General features: G+C 38.5%; 1 protein-coding gene across 2 annotated transcripts in view; it reads left to right on the forward strand.

The window, feature by feature from the left end:
* Positions 1-26,077, forward strand: part of CDK14 (cyclin dependent kinase 14) — a 598,852-nt gene extending 572,775 nt beyond the window's left edge. For both annotated transcript variants that reach the window (XM_010354653.2, XM_030932371.1), the window contains one exon: positions 22,595-26,077. The gene's annotated coding sequence lies outside the window, so the exon portion shown is untranslated. The remainder of the gene's footprint in view (positions 1-22,594) is intronic.
* Positions 26,078-27,023: the final 946 nt, after the last annotated feature.

The following is a 27,023-nucleotide window of genomic DNA, read 5'->3' on the forward strand; positions in this document are numbered from 1 at the left end:
AGAGAAAGAGAGAAAGAAGAGGGCTCCTTAAGAAGCTTCCACAGTCTTAAGGTAGAAATATAAGAAATATATAAGAAAATGACATAATATGATATGATCAAGGTTTTATTTGTAAAGGTTTTACAATGTGCTGGCTAAGTTCAGAGAAAGAGTGCTTGTTGATTCCACCTGAGGAGGACTGAGGAGGCAGTCTGCCTGTTTCCTTTGAAGTCCAGTAAAATTGTCGAAAGGGGACCAAGGCCAAAATGAAGGGAAAGCTGAGAGTCAGAAGCTGGTATATCTTCTTAGTCAAAGACAGGAAGAAAGAGAGTCTGAGTGGGAGAATGTGAGGACAAGAGGGAGCTTCTAGAGAGTCGCTGAGAACAATATTAGAATGGGGATGGCTCCTCTTTATTAAATGGTAGGTGTTTGGTGTAAAGTTGCTGAATTGGTGGGAACTCACACATTGGAGCTGAGGACTACTGTAGCGTAAGCACAGAATCGATGTTGAAAATGGTTATGATGGAGCAGGAAAGTAAGGGTCAGATTGAGAAGAGCTTTGATTGCCAGCCCTGTATGTGGTTGGGGGCAGGGGCCTCAGAAGGAAGATTGGCCAGGCAGCAGGGTTGGGGCCAGTCATGGGTGAGGTGAACTCCTGATTGATTATCCTAGCCACAAATCCTAGAGAGGAAGGGCATCAACCTAGGGGAATGGGACACCTTTTTCTAATTTGCATAAAGGCATGCGTACGTTGCAAGTGGTAGCCCCAGCTGTCATCTGTATTTTAGGAAAAGGATTCTAGCAACAAATGTTTGTTCATGTATTCAATTATTGTTTATTGAGTATCCCCTATGTCCCAGACATAATTCTAGGCCCTGGGGACTCAGTGGTGAATAAGACACACACATTTCAGCCCTGAGTTCAGAGAGAATAAACAATGATATAGAAATAAAAGAACTATTTAGAAACCTGTTGCCCTTCCCTGGGCCTTTCTCTATCCAATTCTACTAATCCTACAGAACCCAGCTCAGTTCTAACCATCATTCCCTGCTTGATTGATAGCCCCTATGAATCTCCTTTTCCAAAACTTCTATTTTTAAAACTTTGTTTAAAACTATACTTTATTCCTGATTACAGAAGTAACACATGTTCAATATATAAATGCAAAAACAACAGAATTACACAATATAAAGAGGACATACCTCATCATCTCACTTACCATGTGGAACTACTTTCCATTGGTACATATTCCTATAATGATTTACTTCTATATAGCCACCAATATATTATTGTCATCACCATCATTATTATGTTCATGAGCATCATTATAAAATGGGCAAATTACTCCTAAAACTATGGGAGACTTTTTCCTAGAGAGAGCGTAGAATTATTTTATTTTTACAACTTCATTGAGATATTACCACATCCTAAAATCCACCCTTTAAATATACTTCAAATAGTGTGCAGTTCAGGGGTTTTTAGTGTATTCACAGAGTTGTGCAAATATCACCACAATCTAATTCCACAACATTTTCATCCACTTTAAAAAGAAACTGCATATCCATTGGCTGTCACTGTCTATTCCCACTTCCCCCAAACCCCCACAGCCTCAGACAACTACTCATCTACATTCTGTTTATGTGGATTTACCAATTCTGGACATTTCATATAAATGGAATCATACATATGTGGCCTTTTGTGACTGGCTTCTTTTAGTTAGCATAATGGTTTCAAGGTTCATCCATGTTGTGGCATGTGTCAGCACTGTCTGCCTGCCTGTATTCCTTCCCCCTCCCCACCCCTCCCCTTCCCTTCACTTCCCTTCCCTAATAATATTCCATTTTATGGATATACCACATTTTATTTATCTCTTCTTCAGTTGATAGACCTCTGGTCATTTTCAGTTTGAGGCTATTATGAATAATGCTGCTATGAACATTAAAGTGGCTGCATAGTTTTACATCCCAAACAGCAATATACAAAGATCCCAACTTCTCCCCATTATCATTGATCTTAGGTAGCCCAGTTGGCTCCTAATGGTTCACTTATTGTTTATGTACAAATTACAAAAGCTTTGTCTTCCAAGTTTATGGTAAAGTCTGAAAAGCTACTTTTGAGTGAACCCTTCTCTTTGGGGAAGAATATTTATTCAGGTTAATGTTCTTCACCAGAGGGACACAGTACACTCTAGTCTTTCTCTTTCAGCAATCACATGGATCCACGATGTAGGGTTTTTTGTTTGTTTGTTTGTTTGTTTGTTTTTTGTTTCATTTTTTTTCTTTAAATTCTGGGACAAGGAAAAAGCCTGAACTTAACATCAAGTACTGGGCTATTGCTGACCCTATAAAATCTGTGACAATTAAAATATTCTCTGCATGTTAGTCAGTTATACCTTTTAAGAGGAGAATATGCACATGTTATACTTGGTAACAGAGCTACAATAAATCTGCAGGAAGAAATACCACCAAAATCAGGTTAAAGGGGACCTATTAGCTCAATTAAACCACAAGAACAGGATTAAATAAAGCAGTGGTTGAGCATAAATTATTAAAAACAGTACATAATTATGTGCATATCATCACGTTGCTTTTAAAATATTCCTTTAATTCATTTAAAGATAATAATTACTCTTTGTGCTTGTAATAAGGTATTGTTTTATTTTAAAATATGGTTCAATACTGATGAATACTCATCTCGTAGTTCTTTGTCATGTGCCACAATCCAAACATTGCTCTCTTTTCATATTGCAGTCAAGACCCATGGGAATCAGTAGATAGCTGCTACAATGTCAGCTTTAAACCAAAACTTTAGTGAGGGCATATATCATGGGGACTGTGTGGGAATTTCTTAAGACAGATGGTCAGCAGCTTCTTCCAAACGTTTCTGAACACAGAGTATTCTTTTCACCGTTAATCCCATAATTATCTTCCCTTTTATTATGAAGTATCACTTTTATTTGTTAAGAATTGTAGTAATTTTCAGCTCAGGAAGAGTAAATGAACCAATATTTATGAAGTGATGAAGTGATCCCTAAGTGCTAAGATTTACTGAAGCGGCATCTTTGTCTGGGGTAAATACCCAGGGTCCGTAGCATAATGCCAAGGAGATTAAGGACACAGACACACACGAGGAGTGAGTTTAGGAGTGGAGGTTTAATAGGCAAAAGAAAAAGAAAAGAGAACAGCTCTCTCTCTTGCGAGAGACAGAGGGGCTCCTGAAATGGAAAAACCAGCCATACTGCACCATATTTTATAGGCAGGCTTGAGGAGGCGGTGTCTGATTTATGTAAGGTCCACAGATTGGTTTAACCAGGTGTGGCGTTTACATAGTGCATGGGGAAGGCTGGTCACCCCACCGTAATATTATTATACAAATGGAGTCTTTGCCTGGCCAGTGCCATACTGTTTTCTCCTTACAGTACACATGATTTAGCAAAGAGAAGGGAAGATGGAGCCACCATTTTGAACATGCCTAGTCCCAGGTAGCCTTTTCGTATTGTCACAGCTGCCGGCATTCACCCATGCAAACTTCCAGCTTGCTTGTCTATGGCTGCAGCTTGATTTTACAGGCTGTTCTTTATTAGAAAAGAAAATGATTTGGGGTCTGCTTTTCATTAAAAGGAAAACCTTACCAAGGACTCCTGTACCATCACTATCTGCCTAAGTAATTTCTTCTTCTGCATGATTACTGTGTGATTCATTAAAAAAAAAAAAAAAAAAAAGAATTTTGATTTCTTGTGATTTCCAGTAATTAAATGAAGATTTTTAGGAGTATCATTTAAACATTCCTCATACATGTTAACTCATACCCTTTATAACTGATAGTGAACATTCTAATGAAATGCAAGTGTTTATAACCTCTCAGTGGAATTGAGGACAGAATAGAATCTAGTGCTTATCTCCTCCCAAACTAAGCAATTGAAAGCAATATCCAGACAAAACAGAGCCCTCAATATCAGTGGAATTCCAGAGTCGGACTGAGTTTTCAACTTTTTCCACTGGATTCTGAGTCTACCAGTTAAGAGCTAGAAACTCAGGACCAAAGTGTAGTATACGTGTAGATGGATAGATGGACCGACAGATGGATGAATGGATGGATGGATGGATGAATGGATACATACATACATAACTGTTTTTAAAATGTGACTACTGTGTTACGTTTAGAGTAAGAATTTCAGAATCAGTAAAGTTTTAAATAATTGCCAAGCCCAAATCTTCTGTCTTGGTGATCGTTATTGAATATGGTTATAGAGAAACTAGTCATTGGATTAAGAAAATAATTCCATTGCCTTATTACCAATGTTATACTTTAAAATAAGATGTGACTGTAGAGCAACAATGTATCACTACATTGTGTAATTGTTGATCAGTGTAGAAATAAGAAACTCAAACCTAGTTTCTTTTCTGTAAATAAGAGGATAAAATAAAATCTTTTTAGATTTGAAGTGTTCCTGTTTAGTAACAACCAAGTGCCCAAAACTGTGTTGTCATTTTATTTTCTTTCTTCAGACATCTGTCTTATGTGTTTGTAATTAACAAGATTAAGCAACATTTGACATTCATGATTATTTTCAGCTTAGCATATTATCTTTTTCCTCTTTGTCATTTCACTTCATCATTAATGCTTTGAATAAATATCATTACAAAAAATCAACAAAATAATTTAATTTGGATGTACAGTGTAAAGCATAAGCTTATTTTACTTCTTCTTTCCTTTATGAATAATTTTATCTTAAACATAAGAAATTTATCAAACCATTGAATAATGCTCATCAACTAAGCCAAGTGCTCAATAAGTCTAGTTTTTCATTGCAAGTACCAAATATTACTATCCCACAAATCCACAATTATGGGGTCACCAGTTCTTCATCACATTTAGTGTGTGTGTTCATTATACAAATAATAAATGCATTCATATTGTAAAGTATGCAGATAGTATGTAAGAATATCTAGTAAAAGTTAAAGTTCTCACCCTGCAGAAAATCTTGATCTCTTTACTATTGATAGTTTATGTGTATCTTTTCAGATCATTTTTGATATGCATGACAATTTGCACTTATTACTTGAATTTTACTCAGATTCTAATTATATGAAATTCAGTTCACCCGATCTGAAAGTGATCAGATGACTTTTCATCCAGATATTTGGAAGCTTTCCTATTGCTAGAAGAAATAAACACAAAAATAGAATGCTGAGTGTCAGATGTATCCAATACAACTATTGATTTTTCAACATGAAAGCATGAATTTTCTTGTATGGCTTGTGGTATTTTTCTCATTACCTTATCAAAAATGTTCTACTGTTTTTCAAAAACAAACCTGTCCTTCCACCTACATAGCATAAGAGTTAACTGCCATCACAATACCATAGAAAGAGTATGGATTTTGGAGTAATAAAACCTGAGTGTTAGTTTCAACTTCACCATTTAATAGCTGTGAGTCATTAAGTAAATCATGTGTATTCTCCACCCCTCATTTTCCTCCTCACTGAATAAGGAATAACAAAACTAACCATCTCCCTAGGATTGTTTTCAAGAACAGATAAGTTGCAGTTTTTGTCCAAGGACTTATGATCCAAAATAGACATGACAGGCATTGTATCATTCAGGATTGACTAGGTTTTGTGCTTGCTTAATATAACAAACCTTTATTTCTTACACCTTATATCCAAATGTAGACATGGAGAGGGTTCTACTCATTGTTCTCTCAGAGACACAGGCTGAGGCCCCATCTTCACAAGATGCTTCCTCAGTAACCTTGGGAAGGGAAAGAAATCTACCAAGATAAACATTGGCCTTTAAAGCAGCCACTAGGATACACACATTTCATTGATCAGGACAGGTCAAATGGCTATGCCTGACTTCCAGGGAAGCTGGGTAAGACATTCCATTGAGGTAGAGAGCTGAAAATTAGTAAATAAAACTAATGACCACCACGGAAATGTTAGCAAATGTTAGAGATAATATAAAGTAGGAAAAGATGAAAAGTCATTCTTTGTTATTTTGTTTCTTGTTTTTGTCTGTTTTGTTTTTGTTTTTAAGTCCGAGTCTCACTCTATCACCCAGGCTGGGGTGCAGTGGCATGATCTCAGTGTCTCAGGTTCAAGCGATTCTCATGCCTCAGCTTCCTGAGTAGCTGGGACTACAGGCACGCACCACCACGCCTGGCTAATTTTTGTATTTTTAGTAGAGACAGGGTTTCACAGGCTAATCTCAAACTCCTGACCTACAGTGATCCACCCACCTCAGCTTCCCAAAGTGCTAGGATTACAGGCGTGAGCCACCCTGCCCAGCCAATTCTTTTTTAAATCCCAGAGAGATGAAAAAAGATTTCCAAGGGAAGATAACAAGTCTGGGGACACAAATGGGAGACTTAGGTGGTATCAGGCATGGAAAGGAACATAGCTTGAAAACTTCAGTAAGAAGACAAAGTCAGGGAGGGATGGCATCAAAGTGAAATAAGCTGGGTCTCATACGTGTCTGACCAGAGATCAACCCCACACTTTTAGATGTGAAGAGAGTTGCAAACTTCAGCCTAAGTTTACTCGTCCTCAGTTGCCCCTATACATCATCAGATGGGGATATCTGTCCCATAAAATGACCTCAAGGCCACACGACTCCACTTTCCTGTTCCATTCCTGGAACAGGAAATGGAACCTGATATGGCTTTTGGTGTCTGGTCTCACTGTAGCATTGTGGTGTTACTTTTGGCCTTTCTATAGCTCCTGGTGCTTCTTTATCATGAAAGATCACTTACCAAACCAGAGTTAGCAACACCACAGCTTCATACACCACTGAAACAATCACAGCAAAGTTTTCTGTCCCCTCAGAACCTCTAAAGAGCACTCTATTTTCTTGGTGCTTGAAAATAAAGGGAGTGAGCCTCCTTTACTATTTACAAGGAAGACATGTCAAACGAAAAAAGTTTAAATTGCATTATGCCAAGTCCAGTTTTTTTCTTAAACTTCCTTAGCTTAGTTGTAGAAAGGTTACAAAGTCTACAAGATGCTTAGGGTTCCATATATATATGAATATATACATACATAACTTATTTTCAGAGTATTTCTTCAAACATACCACAAACTGTGTTCAGATGGGGGGTGGGATGTGTTTATGTTTGCATGTATGTGAGTACAGTGAGGGAAGGTAGAATAAGGAAAGGGGAAATGTGAAGCTTCAAGAAGGGAAAATGAGGAATTGCCTTCTTGCATTTGATCAGGTGGAGAACTGTGGTCAGAAAATGTATGTATGCTTTGATTTTAAACTCTTAGTGCCTTCTTTATTTGATGCTCAAGGGAAGCAATGGTACAAAATTAAGTGGTATAAAATTAAAATTGTGTGGATCAGAGAACTGGAGCAATTCTGTGCAAATTACCTCGAACACCCAAGCCAGCAAGCAGATCAGCGGGAGGAGCAAAAACAGACATGGTTGCTATGGCAACCTTATTCTGATTGAGGAATTGTGATTCATACCTGACCCCACATTTTCCTTTTCCCTTCTTAATTGGGTCCTGAAGATTTATAGTGCTACCAAACCCTCTCACAGAGATATACCACATAACCAAAGATAGCTATCTCCTAGCAAGGAAGGCATAAGTAACTTGGGATGAACAAGGTTCAGGGTAGATAAGGCTTAGCCAGGAAAATAAAAGTGAGCAAGAATCGTCAGAATGCCAAGCTGCAGGCCATGCCCTGCTATACCACAGCCCTGAAATGACAAAACCAAAGTAAGACCATAGAAGATGGGTCAGATCATGAAGAGCAGATAGAAAACCATGCGTTGTTCTTCTAATGATCAGAAAAACACTCATGGATAAGGGAAACAAACCTCTGTCCAGAAAGTAGGAGTGGAAAGTACTTCTCCAACTTGCATTTCTGAGTTTCAGCTTTCTCAACTCTAGGACAGACTAAAAATATATACCTTGAAAGGTTGCTGTGAGGCCCAGAGACACAATAAATTCTCTTCAACTACTCAGATTAGTTTTCTGCAATCCCTTCTGAGAGGGAACTTATGGGGGGCCACACTAAGAATAATTGCAAGTTCTTGGCTGATGTTTTTACCTAAAAAGGGAAAATCAAAGTTCAGGGTCATTGGCAAAGCCATGAGAAGCTCTCACAATAATTTTTATTTTCACATACTAAATAAAGTGATTATCAATAGTATTTAGTATCAGCAGTAAGAATGGGTACTATAGGATTAATTTCCATTTATCTTTAATCCTGTGTTAATATTAGTACATCACTGATGACATTAATAGAGAAGATAAAGAATGGAAAGTGAGGGATTGTATTTAGGAAAAAGAATTTTCTACTCAGCTCTCCAAACTCTCGGGATCATCTAAATAGGGATCCACACTGCCAACGTATGCTTCTCCTGTTGGCTGTCACATTCATCAAATAACCTGATCCGGGTTTCTCCTCTCTTGAAGGAAATATGATGCATAGAATGAATGAGATATTTTGTTTATTTTGGTTTTGTTTGCTTGATTATATTTTTCTCATATGGGGGAGTGTAGGAAATCATGTTAGACCATGCCCCTTGTTCAAAAGGAATTTACTTCAAGCATTTAACTTTTCTAGAAGGTATTTCCTCTGCAATACGTTCTAAAATTATGGCTAGATGGTGGAAGTGCTGCTTGATGCTTCAACATTCTGACGTCATAATCCTGAGGTTCTTGACCTCGGATCTGTGGGTCTATTAATGGAAATCAGAAGGCCTATGCACCATCTGAAATTGTATGAAAAAAATCTGCATGTAGTTAAATATATGCAGTTTTCTGGAGTAAATTATCTTGGCATTCATCTGGTTCTTAAGTTTGGCAGAGACTCAGAAGGTTAAGAATTATCACAATCTGAGTTCTTTGTGTCTGTTCTCTTCTTGGCACTAGTGTTTATCGGGGGATTGTCCACTGAGGGTTTGGTGAGAGTAGGAAAGAGGGGCTACATTAAAGAAATGTTTATTGTCTTGGAAAAAATATGTGATTATAACATTTAGAGTCCATATAACCGTGGATGGCATAGCAGATTAAAGGAAGTGAATGGAAGTTGGTTTCAAATTATGTATTTATCTAATCAATTTGGAGGCATTTCTTAAGTACATAAAAGTAAATCTACATATGTTTGAAGTTCAACTACAAAGAATTTATGGTCAAGAGAGATTACAGTTATATATATATAACTATATATACTATATACAGTATATACAGTAGTATATATAGTATATAGTATTATATATATGTGTATATAGTACTGATCAATGTAGCCCTCCAGTGACCATGATTGTATAGTACGTTTTGTCAGATTCGTTACCCACAGTTTCATTTGGAGGTTCTTCAAACATAAAGCTCTTCTTGCCATTAATTATTTTCTAAGCCTCTAAATATTTCTTTACTTGATTCAACACACCATTAATCTGAGCAATTCTCCCCTACTCTGTCTGGTTCAGATATGTCTTATTTGAATCACCAATCTCTAGTATGGAGACAGTCCTATCCATACCACATCCCAGAGAGCTAAAGAAGGAGTGACTTTGTTCTCCTGTACATTTTACCATACATACATCAGTCCCTACAAATCAACCTGGTAGAATTTCTTTTAATAAGGAAGTACTGAGAGAGACAAGATTTAACTATATCATGTAAATCCAAGCATGAGTATTTTATATCGTGTTTGGACCCAAGTACTCAATAATTGATTATGAAAATTGTATAAATTCTAGCACTAAAACTCAAGAGGTTAGTAATTAAAAAACAAAAGAGCTTTTTCATTTTAGCATTTCAGGCTCAAGCTCATCATGCCTGACATCTCACACAGAGCAAGTGAATCTAACAATTACAAAAAGAATAAAACTAAAACAGCTTATTGGAGCTGATTGGGCTGATTTTTTTTTCAATTTGTATACTTTGCACAATATATGTTCTATTAAATTATTCTAAAATGGGCTGTGGGGGTTTTTCTCCCCAGGATAACATGAAACAACTAAATCACCAGATTTTTTTTTAAATTCCAAATGACACCAGTGTTGCAAAGTCAGAACTTTTGAAAAAGACTTAACAGAGGGCCATGAGACACGATAGGTGCTTAGGGTGCAATTTTAATACCAACAGACTGGAAAACAAACAGCATAACCCAGACAAGACGTGACATTGTTCTTTAGCATCCGTGTGAAGAGGAAATAAGAGCTTTCTGGGTTGTGCTCCCCAGTCACAGGTGTGGAAGAGAAATATGTTGCATTCTTGATTTACTGCACTGTGTGGGAGATTCTGGTCTGGGGCAAGGAAAGGGAGCATTTCATTGCTTCTTACAATGAAACTTCAGCTCAGTTAATTCGGTTGGTGCTTTTGTTTCAGTCTGCCACAAGTGAACAGTAAAAAAACATGAAGCATCCCTTAATCCTATGAGCCTGGGGTGTGCTGGCTCCTCTCACTGCATTCTCCAGCTCTGTTGCCAATGGAAGTGAGAGATTGACCCCAGGCCTGCAACCACTGTTCTTTGCTCTGCCACTAAACCACTGAACTGTTGACACTTTAATTGTTTTATACCAGGAGGAAACCAGTTGTGTTGATGTGAATGTCTTATTCATCAGACATTACAGGCTTCACATTTTTAATGAGCTGACACTCCTAGTCCAATATATGCACCCACAGTGAATCAAGACAAGAGTATAGTAATGAAGTTTTCTAAATTATTGTAGTTGCTCTTTAAAAGATTTGATGGTATTTTGGAACTCCCAACGCTACAATTAGAAAGTCTGTCTGAGTTGTGTATTAATCGAACATGTGTGAGTTATGAAGGACGGCAGTGTAGTAAAGATAGGAGTTATAAATGTGTATTTTTTCCTTTTCCTTTTACATGCATTGACAAAAATAGAGACACGAGAGAACAAACTATTTATAAAGTACCTTAGGCATCTTTCTGATGTATGAAAATGTCCAAATTATCTCCATGGGCTATGTTTTGAAAACTGCAATACTTGGGAAGAAGCTTAGTTTCTATGTCATCATTTGTCCAGAACATTGAACATTTCTCATGAGTGGAATAAAACATTTCAATACTAAATGTTACAAACCTGGTACATTGTGGGCAGTTGCAGCAGTCATTTGAAGAACCAGCTGCATTATCTGATTTGATGGCATCCTAAAGAAGACAATTCTTTACCCACAGACTTTACAGTGGCAGCTCAAGACTTCACGTATATGAAAACTGTATGACTGCCCTTGGGTTGGAACCTGGGACTCTCCACCCAAAGCCTCCAACATCTCCTCTCTGAATATAGAAGAAAGCCCAGACCCCTAAGCAGGACATTTCAGGCCCTTTACTCCACCACCCTCGCCTACCTTTCAGCTTTTCCTGTGTCTCTATCTGCATCTATATCCTAACAGGCAAACATGTGCCTGTCCCATTGGCCAGCCTGTGCTTCTCAGAGTCCTTGCCTGTGCAAGAATGCCTTTCTTCCTCCCTTTCTAGGCATTAAATTGTTACATACCTTTCAGTTATTCCTCACTGCAGTGGCACTTCTAGGATAGCACTTATATTTTCCATGTTGACTTATAGTTAGCTGTTGTCCCAACCACCTCCCCTTCCCAATCTTGAACTCCTTAAAGACAGCAGTGGCGTGTTGGCAAATATTTAATGGTGGGCTCTCCAGAATGACAGTAGAATAGTCCTGATTGATCACACTTGTCTTTGTCCTGTCGTGTAGATACTCCCATGATGGGTGATCTCAAGAGTGGCTGTGTTTAACAACTGTCAAAATTCCTGAAAAGTTTCACATTGACATCTCTTGAAGCAGGTCAAGCCAGTTCCAGAACACCACTGGAATCCATTTTTAATAGTCCGTGTAGTACTCTCCTCTTTCATCCTAAACACTTTTCTTTGCTTAAAATAGATGTTAAGTAAATGTTTCCTGAATTGATTTAGGCAAGTCAATTGATGCTGTTGCTCCTTCACCACCAATCTTACAGCGGGGATTATTTCTGGCAGTGATTCAGACAACACTTGTACTTCTTCTCATTTCAGAGAGGTGGCCTTAGCCATCTCCGCCATGCCAAACTGCACAGGCATGTGTGAATTTAAATAGATGGATTTATTCTGAATTGTGGTGAGGAACAAGTTGATGGTCTTAAGTTCAACAACCTCATTAGAGGAAAATGTGATTGACTGTGATTTCAACAAAAAACAGAGAAGAAAGCCGAAATCACAGAGTCAAGGTTGTGTCTCTTCCAAGGAGATAGGTAGAAAAACCCTGTACAGTCTGGAGAGTTGAGAGGAGAGAAGGCTGCTGGCTCAGTTCCCATTTTATTTTCACCTTTTACTATTCTCAGTGCCTCACATTTGTAAAACTTTTGTGACTCACATTTTCAGATTGGAGTGTCAGCGTACTTTTCATTTTAGTTCACGTAATATAGTGCCAAACCTTGTTACCTCTGTTTTTATAATAAACTTGGAAGTTACGACTGTGCATTTTAATCCTGTTGTTCCTGTGATGACCAGCTTGTTCCATTTTGCACCCCGCCCCCTCCCATTTTAGAACCAAAAGTCCTAAATCCTCGGCCAGGTGTGGTGGCTCACTCCTGTAATCCAAGCACTTTGGGAGGCCAAGGTGGGTGGATCACTTGAGGCCAGCCTGGCCAACATGGTGAAACCCTGTCTCTACTGGAAACACAAAAATTAGCTGGGCATGGTGGCATGTGCCTGTAGTCCTAGCTACTCTGGAGGCTAGGACAGGAGAATCGTGTGAACCCAGGAGGCAGAGATTGCAGTGAGCTGAGATCATGCCACTGAACTCTGGCCTGGGCAACACAGCGAGACTCTGTCTCAAAAAAAAAGTCCCAAATCCTGGAAACCTCCTCAGTTCAGACAGAGACAGCTGGTCACCCTAGTTCCTATAAAGGTTGTGAGTTCTATCATGACTGCTTTGATATTTAAATCTGCAGCATACCTCCTATTGCAGATGTTTCAGAAGACACTGAATCAGTGACTAAAAGGATTAGAACTTCTTAAAAATTTGAGTTCACAAAATCTGTTATCTTCCAAACAGAACCTTTCTTCAAAGGTCCTATCTTTCAGGCACTTTTATTAAATGAAAGAATACATGGGAACATACTTTGGATAGGAGAAGATGCCATATGAGCACAAAATGCTGGTATTTATTTCTCATAATGGTACACATTCCGTTAATTATGTCTTTCACAACTCATCTTGGATTCTATAGAAATATAGCAACATGCTGTGGTGGGATAACTAGTATCAAAACACTTTAACCAATTATAATTTCATGTGGAGTGTGTATTAGAGGGCTTTACATGTAGTATGCAGAGTCTTGGCTTCCGTGGATGAATATTCAGTGATTTGTCCTTGGTCGAGCAGTTGTTCGTTGGCACTGTTGTGAAGCAGATTCGTGTTGTGAAGCAGCTACATGGGCGCTAGTTGGCAGGTGGCTTAGCGAGCTGTCCAGCACCCATCATTCCTAGCTTGGAGTTGTTGGACCCTCCTCACTGTCCGCAGACATTTCCTGGTGGAAACGATGTGCTATAGTGGTATCCACAATGTGTCACTTCATGTCACTGTCAGGATGTGTCCTCACAAAAATAGACATTTGTGCTGTAATGTGACATCTGTGTTCCTACCTGTGTTCAGCAGAATACTACAGTAAAAGTTGCAGGGCTTTTGTGGTGGGGGGGAAATAAAGTAAAGGCTAGTCCACCTCAAATATATTGAAATTGATAAGCGCTGCACTCAGAAAAGCAGTGAAAATAAAAATGCTAGTAGAGTTTACAGGTGAAATAAACTTGATGTAGGTTGAGGCTGACCAATTTTGGATGCAAGGGCAAAATGCTCAAGGATCCAGGAAGATTGTACAATAAATAGTCAATTCTAAGACAGAGCATGTTGCCAAACCAAACCAAAAGGAAGCATGTGGGGTAAATAGGCAGCATGTGCTGTGCAGTAGTGCAGGCCTCTTGGGCTTGCATGCACTGTATTTAGGTATCTTGCTCATGGCTGCTGTTACTTGGTGACTCAAAATAACATTGGAAAGAAGTCTCCCATGAACCAACATGACTTCTGGTTCATGCTGACATCATTCTGTATTAACCAAAATTATATGTGATCTAATTTATGCTACAGAAATGCATATTTTGTTTTGCAAGTTTCTGCTAAATAAGATGGTTCACAAAACAGGTTCAAAGTTGTAGGCGACTGTATGTTTGGAATTCGAAACCCTAAGCATGAAAAACTGCTTCAATACATTAGGTAATAATACCAGACAAGTTTTAATTTGGAAAAAAAAAAAAAAAAAAATCCACCCAAAGTGGAGTCACATCTTCTCTAAAATCTTTTAATTAAAATCAGACATGAACCCTTGTGTTTCTCTATTAAATACTTGGTTTTTAGTCGTTTTATGAGATTTGTGTATATGCATTTTAAGTTGAGAAAAAAATGCACACGCTGCTGAATGACTTTGTATTTGGTTTGTTTAAATATAGTTTAGTAGGACTGTAATACATAAGGAGGGTTAAGGGTCAGAATCCTATTTAATTAACTTATAACCACTTGGGAGTCAGTCACTTGTAAAGGTATGCTGAGCAAATAAGGTTTCAAATAACGTGAAATCTTTGAAAAGAATATGCCACCTTTGGTGAAGGCTTTTCTATTAACCTTGTCATTAAAACTGTTTCAATGAACTACTTCAAACCTCCCATTTTTTATTTATTTATGTGATATGTTTAATCTTTTTTAAAAATGATATATGTATACAATATTATATGATTGTTTACAAAAAAAAAAGATTAAATGTGGCTTGGTGTATCTAAGAAGACCTAAATCAGTACTTTTCCCTATGCTTGTTTTCCCGTTGACTGAGAGAGGAAGAAATCCCAGAATTGCCATTATTTTGTCCATGTGTGTCTAAAATATGACCAGTGTTTTCCATTTCCATAAATCTGATTTAATAAACAGTCACACCATTAAAATAGAACATTCTTTTCAATGAAGGCTAATTACACATCATATAATGCCTGGTCTTTAATGAGGATTTCAATAAATGTTTGTTGATAATGATGATTATTAAAATGATATGTTAAGTCTGTCTCCTCATGTGAGAAATGCTTTGTTTTGAAATGTTAGACTTACAGCTTTGCCTAAAAAATTTTTAATTAAAATCAGCACTTTGGCATGAAGCTTAAAATGTGCAAAGTTGCCGCAATTAGCGCATTGTGCATCCATATGGATGTTACCAAACAGCTTTCAACTTAAAGGATTTGGGCTATTTTGAATGATGGGCCTTCTGTTAAGCTTAAAACAAAGCCTGTCTATCTCTGCATTCATTTTAATTAATATTCTCTTGCTGGTCTCAAAGATGTGTTCTCTTCTAGGGAGAAGAAGCTGATTATCGTAAATCAGAAATAAGTTAACAGAAGTAGGTTTGACTAATTTTCTGCTTCCTTCTGTTTCATACCATTTCCTCTGACCCCTACCCCCTTCTCAAGAAGCCTCAATGCAGTGTCAGAGAAACTGGAAAACACTAATTTCAGATATTCTAAAAGAAAACCTGTATTTCTAGCCAAATTGTAACACATTAAATTCACTCAAAGAATAAGGAAATTAAACTGTCCCAGATTTTCTGAACTCAGTATAAAGTTTAAAATGTACCACTTTGAGTCCAGCATCCATATAAAATCTACAGTATAAAATTTGACTATGTTATATACAAATACGTGTATATATATGTATTTGATATTTTCACTTTAGAGAGATTTGTGCTTGCCTAGGTGCTTACAGTTTAACAACTTTATGTGTGGACTTAATTCTCTATAATAGGAAACGCTACTTGAAGATAAATTAGATCCAAAGATTTGTTTGTTTTTCTTGGTATTTTAAGCAAAACCAAACTCAAAGTGGCACCGTCTTGTAAGTGTGTTTTTTTCTTTTTCCGGGACATTGTTCATGTGAAACCTTATTGACATGGTACTTGGGGAAGGGAAGCTTTCTGGACTTTGTTCTCGACAAAATAAGAATAAATTCTTCAAACAGTTACGTGCTTTAGTTAAAGCCCTGGTTTTCTGACTGTTCAAACATCTCCCCTACAACCAATCTCCATATACCTTTCAGAAGGATATTTACTCCAGTGGTCACTGGGATCCTCTGACTGCCTGGGTGCCCAAGTAAGGCCCATTTTGAATGCTTGTTTAAAAGGCATACAGCTAAAATGATTTTTCAAATTTTCATGAAACTCTTAAGAATAGGCTAAATGTGAAAAATTACAAAGCAGAATTGTAATTTACCAGAACATGTGGGTAGAATAATTCATCCAACATATGACTGGAAAGGCACAAAATCAGTAAGTCCACTATAGAACACCACCGTGGTCCTGTTTTTCTCTTTCATTCTAGCATTATGGAAACCCATTACACATCCACCAAATTTGACACAAAGATATCCTAATTTTTTCATTATTACCTGGATTATTTATTTTTATTTCCTTTTTGAAAGCATGTAATTAATTGCATGCCTATCTTTAAATGCCTCCTTATATATCAATATTTTGAATTCTACATTTGAGAAGGAGGTTGGAATGAGTTTTGTTCTAAAGCTAATACATAAAGCTAAATTTGGTCAAATTATAATTGTTTTTTTCTTGAAGAGAACCTAAACGTGTTATAGTTTTATACTGTCTTTACTGTTATGAGGTAGCTTTCTTTCTGTCAAATGTTAGTATTTTTTTTCTTCTCTGTTAGGCATATTTACAAAGAAGTCTCTTAAATAGAAATGAGCGGATTACCTCACAGCTTCACATACATCCTGGAAAATATCCTGTTCACAATTTAGGTGATGAAAGGAAAACCTACAGTTGTTTTAATTTGGAACCAAAATAATCACTTCTCTCCAGTGAGGCTTAGAGGGGGAAAAAATGTGCCAGAGTTGTCTTGTAGAAAAAAGAGTACTTTGAGGAAGGGCAATGCAGCAGAAAAAATAAAAATAAAAAAACACAGTCAAACAAATGCAGAACCTTAGAGTGCATAAATAGGCCAGTGAAACGCAGACCATCTGATCACATCGAAGCACCCTGGGCGGGGGTCCTCAGCAATGTTGTCCCTCCGGCATGTAAACTCCATGCATGTGTGTAGGGGTGTGTGTGTGTATGTACACACAGAGATTTAACAGGAAGCACAGAGGGAATTAGAAAGAGCCTGGCTCGTTTTTAATTTGGGTCTGTTTGCTTGCATTTAGCACTTAAGGGCTTCTACATTCAGTTCGCTCAAAAGAGTGATGAAGCACTCCTTGCTTATGCCTCAAATCAGAAATGCATGAAGTGCAGCTGCAGAGATAATACATTTTCCCCAAAGGCTTTGGCTGAGCAAATTAGGTGTCAATGGGGTGCCTGCGCAGGCAGTACTCTCTCTAATTAGTCTCTTGAGCCTAGTTGGTGGCGGGTATGAGATGATCTAATCAATTGGTGTGTGTCTGATGGCTCGTGTAAAAATCCTACCAGGCAGACTCTCTCCCACAGGTCACCCACCTGCACAGCGGGACTGCTCATTTTCATTTTTCATCTCCTCCATCACATGATGCTGACAGTTGGTTTTAAGAAAATTGAATCCAAAAAATATCTAGTTCATAGGGCACATGGGTCAGAACAAAGTTGCATTATGGGTACCAGCGATCCAATTAATTAATATTTATAGCCAAGAAGCTCTATGTAGATATTTCTGAATAAGGATTTTATCAATCAAATCCAATTTCTTGTTTAAAACATTCATTTCTAGAGAGAAAGAACATTGTAAAAGCTGAAAGCAAGATAAAAATGGCATCCATTAATCTTATGATTTATATACCTATGAGTGGCTGTGCACATAGTTGAGCTTATAATTCGTATTCATTGTTAATTTGTATTGCGCGTGCAACATATTTTAATAATAAAGGTAAGGGAAAGGTTTACATTGATATATTTTGCTTCCCTGTGATTCCCTCTCCTTCCACCTAAATCTCCACTCATCAAGTGCATGATTGCATTTAGATTTTCTTAAAAATTTTCCAGCGAAAACTGACCTACCTTATATGTACTCATTGAAAACTGAAGCTGATGCTGCCCAAGGAAGGAGAAGGGACATTCCATGCTGCCGGCTGACAGCACCAGGCAGGGGAGCTGGTACAATTTGGGCCATTCGGAGTCATCTCACAGAGATGTGAAAGAGTCTGCCTCTCATTGGCACCTCCCTTCTAAATGTTTGAGCCCAAACCTAAGTAATGGGCTTATCATAATCACTGTGTTCACCGTTTATTATCCAGTTACTATTATTACATATTATCCTTTATTATGCAATTCTGTTTATGCCCTAGGTTAGGTACGTGTGATTCTCTTAGAGATTACACTTGAAGAATCAGGACAAGGCAAGAACAAGCATCATCAATGTCTAAAAAACATCTTAACAGGATAGTAAATATGCCATTGACTGTGGTGACAACATAGTTTATTGTTACGTGAAATTAGATGTACTGGAAATCAAATCATTCCTTTCAAATATAATGTCATGGAGTTAGAAAAAAAAAAAAAAAGTAAGTTTTGCCTACAGGAAGGTGTTAATCCTACCAACCATCCTCAGGCTGGTGGTGTATCTGTGGATGGCCTGCTCTGTGTGCAGTACTGTGCTATTTCACAGGCATCACATTTGCCTTCAGTGAATGTGCCATAGGGAACTCTACATATGAGAACATATTTCATCCCCAAGTTTTCTGATTCTACAATTTCCCCTTTATTCATTCAGCGACTGTATATTGAGTGCCTGAGCCAGGCCTGGGCTGTGCTCTGGGGACACAGCAGTCAACAAAATCAAGCTTAAGAACATACTGATGCCACCTGTCCCCTGACTTGCTCTTTCATAGGAAGTGTCTTCACACTTCAGGAGGGACTAAATGAAGTCTCTGGTTCAGGCGGTCATTGTGGGTACCAGGTCTCCATTCTGTTGATTAAAGTGGTGAAAGGGGGAGAGCCAGGAAAGACTACAGCATTTGGATATAGTTGTAGGAACTCCATGCCTGGGCAAGCAGATACCAGGACAGACCTAAAACTCCCATTTAGCTGGGGTGGGCAGGCTTCCAGGAAGAGCTGGAATCTCAACTGCTATTTAAAGTACATGGAAGAAAAAGGACAATTTTGTCATCTGCTTAATAAAAATGTCAAGACTGATAGTGGGGTTGAGGATTGGCTGAGGATGCCTGTGGATAAATGTGCTTGAAATGCTATGAGGATAGTGCTCTCTCTTCTTCATATCATGGTCCTCAAGAAAGATGCCAGTGCCTAGATCAGAATGCATAGTTACATGGAGCAGCATGTAGAGCACGTTATTTCATTTCCCTGAAAGAACAAGGGTAGGCTGGGGACAAAGGAGGTTGTTCCCATGTAATTATTTTTGCTAGGGTGGTGAGTTCTTTAAGAAGAGGCTTGATAAAGGCATATCTGCACAATCAAGCAAGGATGAGGAGTGGTCAAGTGAGCCTCATGGAGAACCACCCACAGGCAACAAGGATTTGAGATAATAACTGTTGGGATGTAGAGGTAGCAAAGGTCCTATGTGTGGTATCCATCTACCCCCAGGCCTCTCCTAGAAACTTAAGAAAGGGCTTTTGTTTACATTTGGCTCAGTCACTGAGAACAGAACTCTCAAGAATACATGGTTACCCCTACCTCATACCATTTACAAAACTTCACTCGAAATGGACCAAAGATATAAGTGCAAGGGCTAAAACTATAAGACTCTTATAAGAAAACATAGGGGTAAATCTTCGAAACCTTGGATTTTACAATGGATTTTTAGATATAACACCAGAAGTATAAGCAACAAAGGAAAACAAAGGATAAATTGGACTTTGGCAAAATTAAAAACTGTTGTACATCAAAGGACACAGTTAACAGAGTGAAAAGGCAACCTATGGACTCAGAGAAAAATCATAGTATAAGGGATTAATATCCATAATTTATAAAGAACTCCTACAACTCAACAACAAAAATACAACCCAATTTAAAAATGAGCAAAGGACTTGAATAGATATTTCTCCAAAGAAGATATTCATATGGCCAACAACCACATGAAAGGGTCCCCAACAGCCTGGCCATGGTGGCTCATGCCTGTAATCCCAGCACTTTGGGAGGCCAAGGCAGGTAGATGGCCTGAGCCCAGGAGTTCAGGACCAGCCTGGACAACATGGTGAACCCCTGTCTCTACAAATACAAAAAATTAGCCAGGCATGGTGATGTGTGCCTGTAGTCCCAGCTACTTGGGAGGCTGTGATAGGAGGATCAACTGAGCCCAGGAAGGTCAAGGCTGAAGTGAGCTAGGATTACATCACTGCACTCTAGCTTGGGTGACAGAGCAAGACTCTGTCAAAAAAAAAAAAAAGGTACCCAACATCATTGATCATTAGGGAAATGCAAGTGCGAATCAGCTGATACCCACTAGGATGGCTATAATTTTTTTAAAACAAACAAATGTTTTGGCGAAATTGGAACCCTTGTACATTCCTGGTGGGAATGTGAAATGGTACAGTCATGATGGAAAACAGTTTGGTAGTTCCTCAAAAAGTTAAACATAAAATTTCCATATGACTTACCAATTCCACTCCTAGGTATATACCCAAAAGAATGGAAAACAGTGTTTAAACAAATACTTGTACATGACTATTCAGAGCACCACTATTCACTGTTAGCCAGAAGTTGAAACAACACAAATGTACATTAACCAATGAATGGATAAACAAACTGTAGTATATTCATACAACAGAATATTATTCAACCCTAAAAAACAATGAAATACTGATTCATGCTACAACATGGATAAACTTCAAAAACATTATGCTAAGTGAAAACAGCTAGACAAAGTGGGTAACATGTTGCATGATTCCATTTGTGTAAAATGTTGAGAATAGGTAAATCCATAGAGACAGAAACATTAGTATTAATAGTTGTCAGGGACTGGGACAAGGAGAGAATGGGGAGTGACTGCTTAAAGGATATAGGATCTCCTTTGGGGGTGATGAAAATGTTTTGGAACTAAATAGAGATGATAATTGCACAACATTGTGAATGTACTAATTATGCTACTAAATTATATTCTTTTAAATGGTTGATTTTGTTTTATATAAATTTTGCTTCAATTTTAAAAAATAATGGAAAGTTAATATGCCAGAAACTCATCATAGTAAGTGGGGGAAATGAGCAGATGGTGGGGATGATGCCCTTTCTTTCTTTCTTTCTTTCTTTCTTTTTTTTTTTTTTAGAGGGAGTCTTGCTCTATTGCCCAGGCTGGGGTACGTGGCACAATATCGGCTCACTGCAACCTCCACCTCCTGGTTCAAGCGATTCTTCTGCCTTTGCCTCCCGAGTAGCTGGGACTACAGGTGTACACCACCACTCCTGGCTAATTTTTGTATTTTTAGTAGAGATGGGGTTTCACCATGTTGGCCAGGATGGTCTCGATCTCCTGACGTCATGATCCGCCCATCTCAGCCTCCCAAAGTGCTGGGATTACAGGCGTGAGCCACCGTGCCCGGCCACTATTCCAGTGGTTCCTGAGCGTAAGAGTGGAATTTCTGCTCTCTGGACAAGGTATTGCTAGGTTGCTGCTGTGCAGGGGTGATGTCCTTGATGCCACAGCCTGTGTGGGCAGCAGCAGGACAGGTGCACTGTGAAGTCTCAAAAAAAGGACAAAACCTTTGTTATCAGGCACCATCCAGGGTTCCCCCTGCATCTGGGAAGATGACTCTATGGCCCCGTAGCTGGGGACACGAAGTCCTCACCAGGCCTTAGTGACCAGCAGCTTCTAAACTTAGCTAAGGAACTGGTTCTGGGACTCAGTGCAGCTAATGAACTGATCCCTTAGCTATGTGCCTTGAACCTGGGAGTGTTTCCACCTATCCTGGCAAGGCATTCTTTTCCCATCCAGGAGACTCAATTAAAATGCTTACGGGCCAAAAAGAAGTATGGAAAGAGGCACAGTGAAGCTTCCCTCTTTTTGCTTGAACCATTCACCCACAAGTTGTTATTGTTTTGAGCAGGCATTATTGGAAACATGCAGTCCTATACAGGATGTTGGGAAGAGGCTGCCAATTCAGGTCACACTGGCCAATTTTCTTTCTGCTGAAACTGAAATAATGATAATAGACAACCAAGGAATTATATACAGCTGAATTATTTTAAAAGCATGTATGTGGTCCATTTTTCTATTTCATGTTCATAAAAATGAACATAATGATATGTCCTTGTAATGGTCTGTATGATGCTACAGGCACTTAATTAAGACCAGTATTATTACTAATGATTTAGGGAAGGAAATTTGCTGAATTTCTTTTTCTCTAAATAATCCAAGGGGAAGATAGACCAATTCAATGGGTGGAGTTAAATGATTTTAAGAGAGGAAAGTGTAGTCAGAACATTTGTTCATCATATTAGAAGGATTTTTTTGGTTAAGGAAACTATTCTGCTTCCTATTTATGTGTTTGGAGTAGCTGTTGGGAATATCAGTGGGCTCACTTTGGACTGACCAATTTTGATGTCTCATGTAATTTAGGAAAAATGAATGGTGTAGATTTTTTATATAACAATTTTCTATTTTCCTCCTTCCAGGATTAAGTTGTCATCATTCTGGGAAGAAAAAAAAAAAAACATTAATGAGGAGGCCAATAATATGAAGGGAATCATGGATCAGTTTTCTTTCGCTCCCTGTGGTGGATTTCACTTACAAGAAAATTGAAGCTGGCAAGACCCTGTTTTCTCTGCAATTTATTTAAAACCTTGCACGCATTTGGATACCTTGTGATTTCCAAGAACTATGTGAAGATTAAGCTTTGCTTACTGATACATGGCATGTATTCTTTTCAGTCTTTCGTGTTTGATTTTGTTTGATTTCCCTCTGCAGCGCAGTGTCTCTGTAAAGGTTTTTATGCTTTCACCAGCCATGTCTTAAATACATTAAGACAACACATTTGGTGTTCACACTTCTTCAGTAATGTCTGTATTTGAAAGCCACAGAGTGGCATAAAACAATGTGTATTTTCTTTGAGAGCAGTGCACATTTTGCAACCACTAGGAGGGAAATTTTCTGCTAAAGCAAACCCCTGTTCTCTGACTTGACAACTTGGCCCCTGACTATGGGGCCCCACCTGTTGCTCACCTTTTGAGGTAATTTTGCAAATGTAGTTTTTTTACTTGGAAATAACTGCACATTTATATATAGGATATTGGACTCTGCTTAGCATTTGCAAGCCACATAGCATGACTGTTTTTTGAATAGGTTGGAATTGTAAAAACAATTATCAAATGTTAAGAACAAAGACAGGGATAAATTGCTTACATTTCAACCTCTGGAGATTGAGGTAACTTTTTGTGTCTGGGTCTTGTCAACATCTTATTTTTTCCATCCATTCTGTTACACTTTGTATTTTCTAACTGCAGAAAAGAGTGAGGAACAGAATGTTTTAAATCTGGTGCAAAAGAACTATATCTGTTGGATGAGCCTTGAAAGCAATCTTGGCCTGTTAAGGCTTACAAAGTAAATTACAAAGTGATCCAGTTCAAAGTTTGCTCAGTTACAACAAAGCACCTTTAAAAAGAAAGTACATTTTAAAAAAACATTCCAAGCCAATTGGAAGACATCACTGGGTTCCTTACTTTAAGACATCTCTGGAATAACTGTTCAAATGCAGGTTTTAGAAACAATGCAGGAATCTTGCTTTAAATATGGAAAAGGGAATGGCTCAGCTTCCCTTACTCAAGGAGTTGAGGGACCTTGGAGGATGAAGGCGAGTATGTGACACTGGGGAAAAGTGGACCAGGCATGTCTTTTGCTTTGATCTGGAGGGAGGGCTGCCTGACACAGGCCGGCTCCCAGTGGGGCAGGCCTCGCTGCAGAATGCCCAGTAGTACTGCGGCCAAGGGGGCACTTAGGAGACTTCATCTAAAGCATGAAACTTGGATTCTCTGTACACAAATTCCTATGGAAATACCTTCATGTACACTGTCTTACATTTTCCTATTAGTCAGAAAGAAGGAGAGAATGAGTGAGTTCTTGAAATGTCCCACTGTTTTAGGATCAAGACTAGGAATTAGGAGCCAGGTTGACGAGGACTTTTTCTGAGAGTTGGGTGAGGGTAAAGCTTTTGTATAATCAAGCTCAATACACCAAGGAAACTGGACCCAGAATTCCTGAACTTTAAAATGGTACTGTCTCCGGAGTGGAGTATGGGTGGTTATGTCATAGTCATAGTTCATCTTATCCAGATGTAGCATTCATTGTAAACTTTTAAGTGCTAAGCAAGGAATTATTTACTGATTGGTTTTAAAGACAGCAGAAAACACCCAAGTGTAGAATGTCTACTGTTTGCTACCTAGAAATCTTTTCCATTCCTCTTTCATACATTCCAACCCACTGGAAGTCTTTAGAGGTATTTTCATTTAAAATATACTTAAATTAGGATTTCTTAAAGAAAATATAGGGAGAAAACTTTACATGCTGTTAAAAATGACCTTTCCTGTGATTTGTTTTGAATCATTCATTTGGAGAAGACATTACTTTTGTATTTCACTAAGTTTAAAGCAAAAGCAACTGATGATTAAATGTTGCTTTTTAATAAGGTTTTTAACTTGAAAATATTTAATGTTGAAAGACTTCAATTAGGGCTATTAGAGTTATATGTCCCTGTCACAGGCAACTTCTTCGGAGAAGTGAAATATAACACTACTCAGTGGAGGGAGAAATCTGTTTTGTTACAGAGACATACCTCTCAGAAGGTCAGGAGGTTTTGAGTACCCTATCCTTGCCATCCATACAGGAAATCCGAAGTTTGGGGTGTGTGTGTGTGTGTGTGTGTGTGTGTGTGTGTGTGTGTGTATCTCCCCTCTCTCTCTTTCTTTCTCCCTCCCTCTCCTCCGTCTCTTTCTCCCCCAAATCCGTCTCGCTCCCTCCCTCCCTCTCTCCTTCCCCTATTTGCAATCATATTCTCCCTCTGCTTCTTTTCTCTTCTGCCCTCTTTGTGGACAGTCATGAAAATCAATTCAGACTGTGTTCATTAGCAGATTTATTATTCTATTGAGAAAGCGCTGGAATGTTTTGTGAGATTATTTTTGTATGAAGGAATAGCTTGAACTCAAACAGATGGTAAGAATAGTACAAACACCTTTAGCACATCACTGCACACACAGTATTCTGAAAGGAGATTTGACACTTAATTCCCATTTTCTTAAAAGAACAGTTTTGTTGACTTAAAAATATAAGATACATAGGATGTGAAAAAAAAATGTTTGCAGTGCTCAGCAAAAAATAGGGTACATAAAGCAGGGTGGCTGTCCATCCACTGATGCTGGGGTGAGAAGCGATTTCTACCTCCCAAGAGTGATTAGAAAGTTTCCAGGAGCACCTCCAGGCTTGCAAAGAAAGTGAGGCCTCTTGGTATCCTTTCCTCAGTGTGTATATGACAGCTAGTATAATCAATACCCTAGGTTATGTGTCTACATAAGATACTCACCTGTGAATATTATTGGTTTTGTAATCTTTGTTATATAAGAGGATGTTTAGGCTGTATATACCGGGGTAGATTACTGCCTGCCCCCTATACATAGGAATATGCTGCATAATTGCGCATAACTTCCATCTCCCTTACTGGCTTGTAGGCAGAGGAAACTGTATATGTTACTGCCTTGTAATTTTCTCATACACCAAAAACACACACAAAAAAATCAATAAAATAAGCAATCTTCTATTCTCATTCCTTTTCCCACAGCAGTGTATTTTAGAGGCACATACAAAACCTACATTCTCTAGTTGGGAGTGGATTTTTAAAATTTTCCTTTTATCTTTTATTATTTTTTTGTATGATGCACTGAGATGTGTACTTTCTAACAGGGGATTGGTACCCAAGAAACGTGGTAGCATTATTCAGAAAACTATTATACTTTCAAATGACACATAGTAAGGAGAATGGAATAATAACATGTTGCATATTTGTTACCAGTTGTAATTTGTCTGTATTATGAAAGATGTAATGGTTTGTCAGCTGTCACTGTTGTTTTCTTGTAACATGATATGGAATAAAGTATAGCAGAATCTCAGTACACGTTCTAGGTACATCTTCTTGGTGAATGCCCAGTAAGAGCATATACCATATCAAAGAAACATTGACTTAAAAACCTCTTGAACACAACCACTCTTACACAGTGAAATAAGAGAACAAATACACAATATGTGGGAAGGAGTAAGTTAGGTGGAGTGGTCCAGGAGTCTGTTAAACCCTCCTCTTTCCTTGATTTGCTGTGCCAAATTTATGTAAAGGAGTAGAGGCCATGTGAAACAGATCCACGAGCTGCAGGATCTTCGCAGTTCCCCCGGCCCCTTCCTGATGTTCACACATGTCACATGTTCTGTGCATCTCAGATGCATTTGGAGCCTTTCTGGTTTTGTTTAATGGCAGCCCTATTTATCTTTTATTGCCTCCTTCTCTATTTTTTGCACATATTCAAAGGTGGGGTGAGTAGGTTACCCTCCACTGAATACAAATCAAAGCTTCAGTGTACTGGGGTTCTGCCAGAAGCCTGACTGTTCTTTCTGAACTGAGCTTTCTTCCCTGAGCACCACGTAGGGGGCATCTGCGCCTAAAACTGCAGGGCATTCTTGGGATCCCACGTTTGGATTGACAGTGCCAACCTGGGAGGCCAGTCCCTTTTCCATCATCACCTTTTCCTTCCTGTCAGATATGTCATAACCCCAAACAGGCCCTCGTGATTTGATAAATTGCTAATAATTTCATGCCAGGTATTTGGTGACTTAAAAGTGTTCACAGGCCGGACGCAGTGGCTCACACCTATAATCCCAGCACTTTGGGAGGCTGAGATGGGTGGATCATCTGAGGCCAGGAGTTCAAGACGAGCCTAGCCAATAAGGCAAAACCCCATCTCTACTAAAAATACAAAAATTAGCCGGGCATGGTGGCGGGCGCCTGTAATGCAGCTACTTGGGAGGCAGAGGCAAGAGACCCGCTGGAACCCGGGAGGCGGAGGTTTC

Source organism: Rhinopithecus roxellana, chromosome 6, assembly GCF_007565055.1.
Source record: "Rhinopithecus roxellana isolate Shanxi Qingling chromosome 6, ASM756505v1, whole genome shotgun sequence".
Lineage (NCBI taxonomy): Eukaryota > Metazoa > Chordata > Mammalia > Primates > Cercopithecidae > Rhinopithecus > Rhinopithecus roxellana.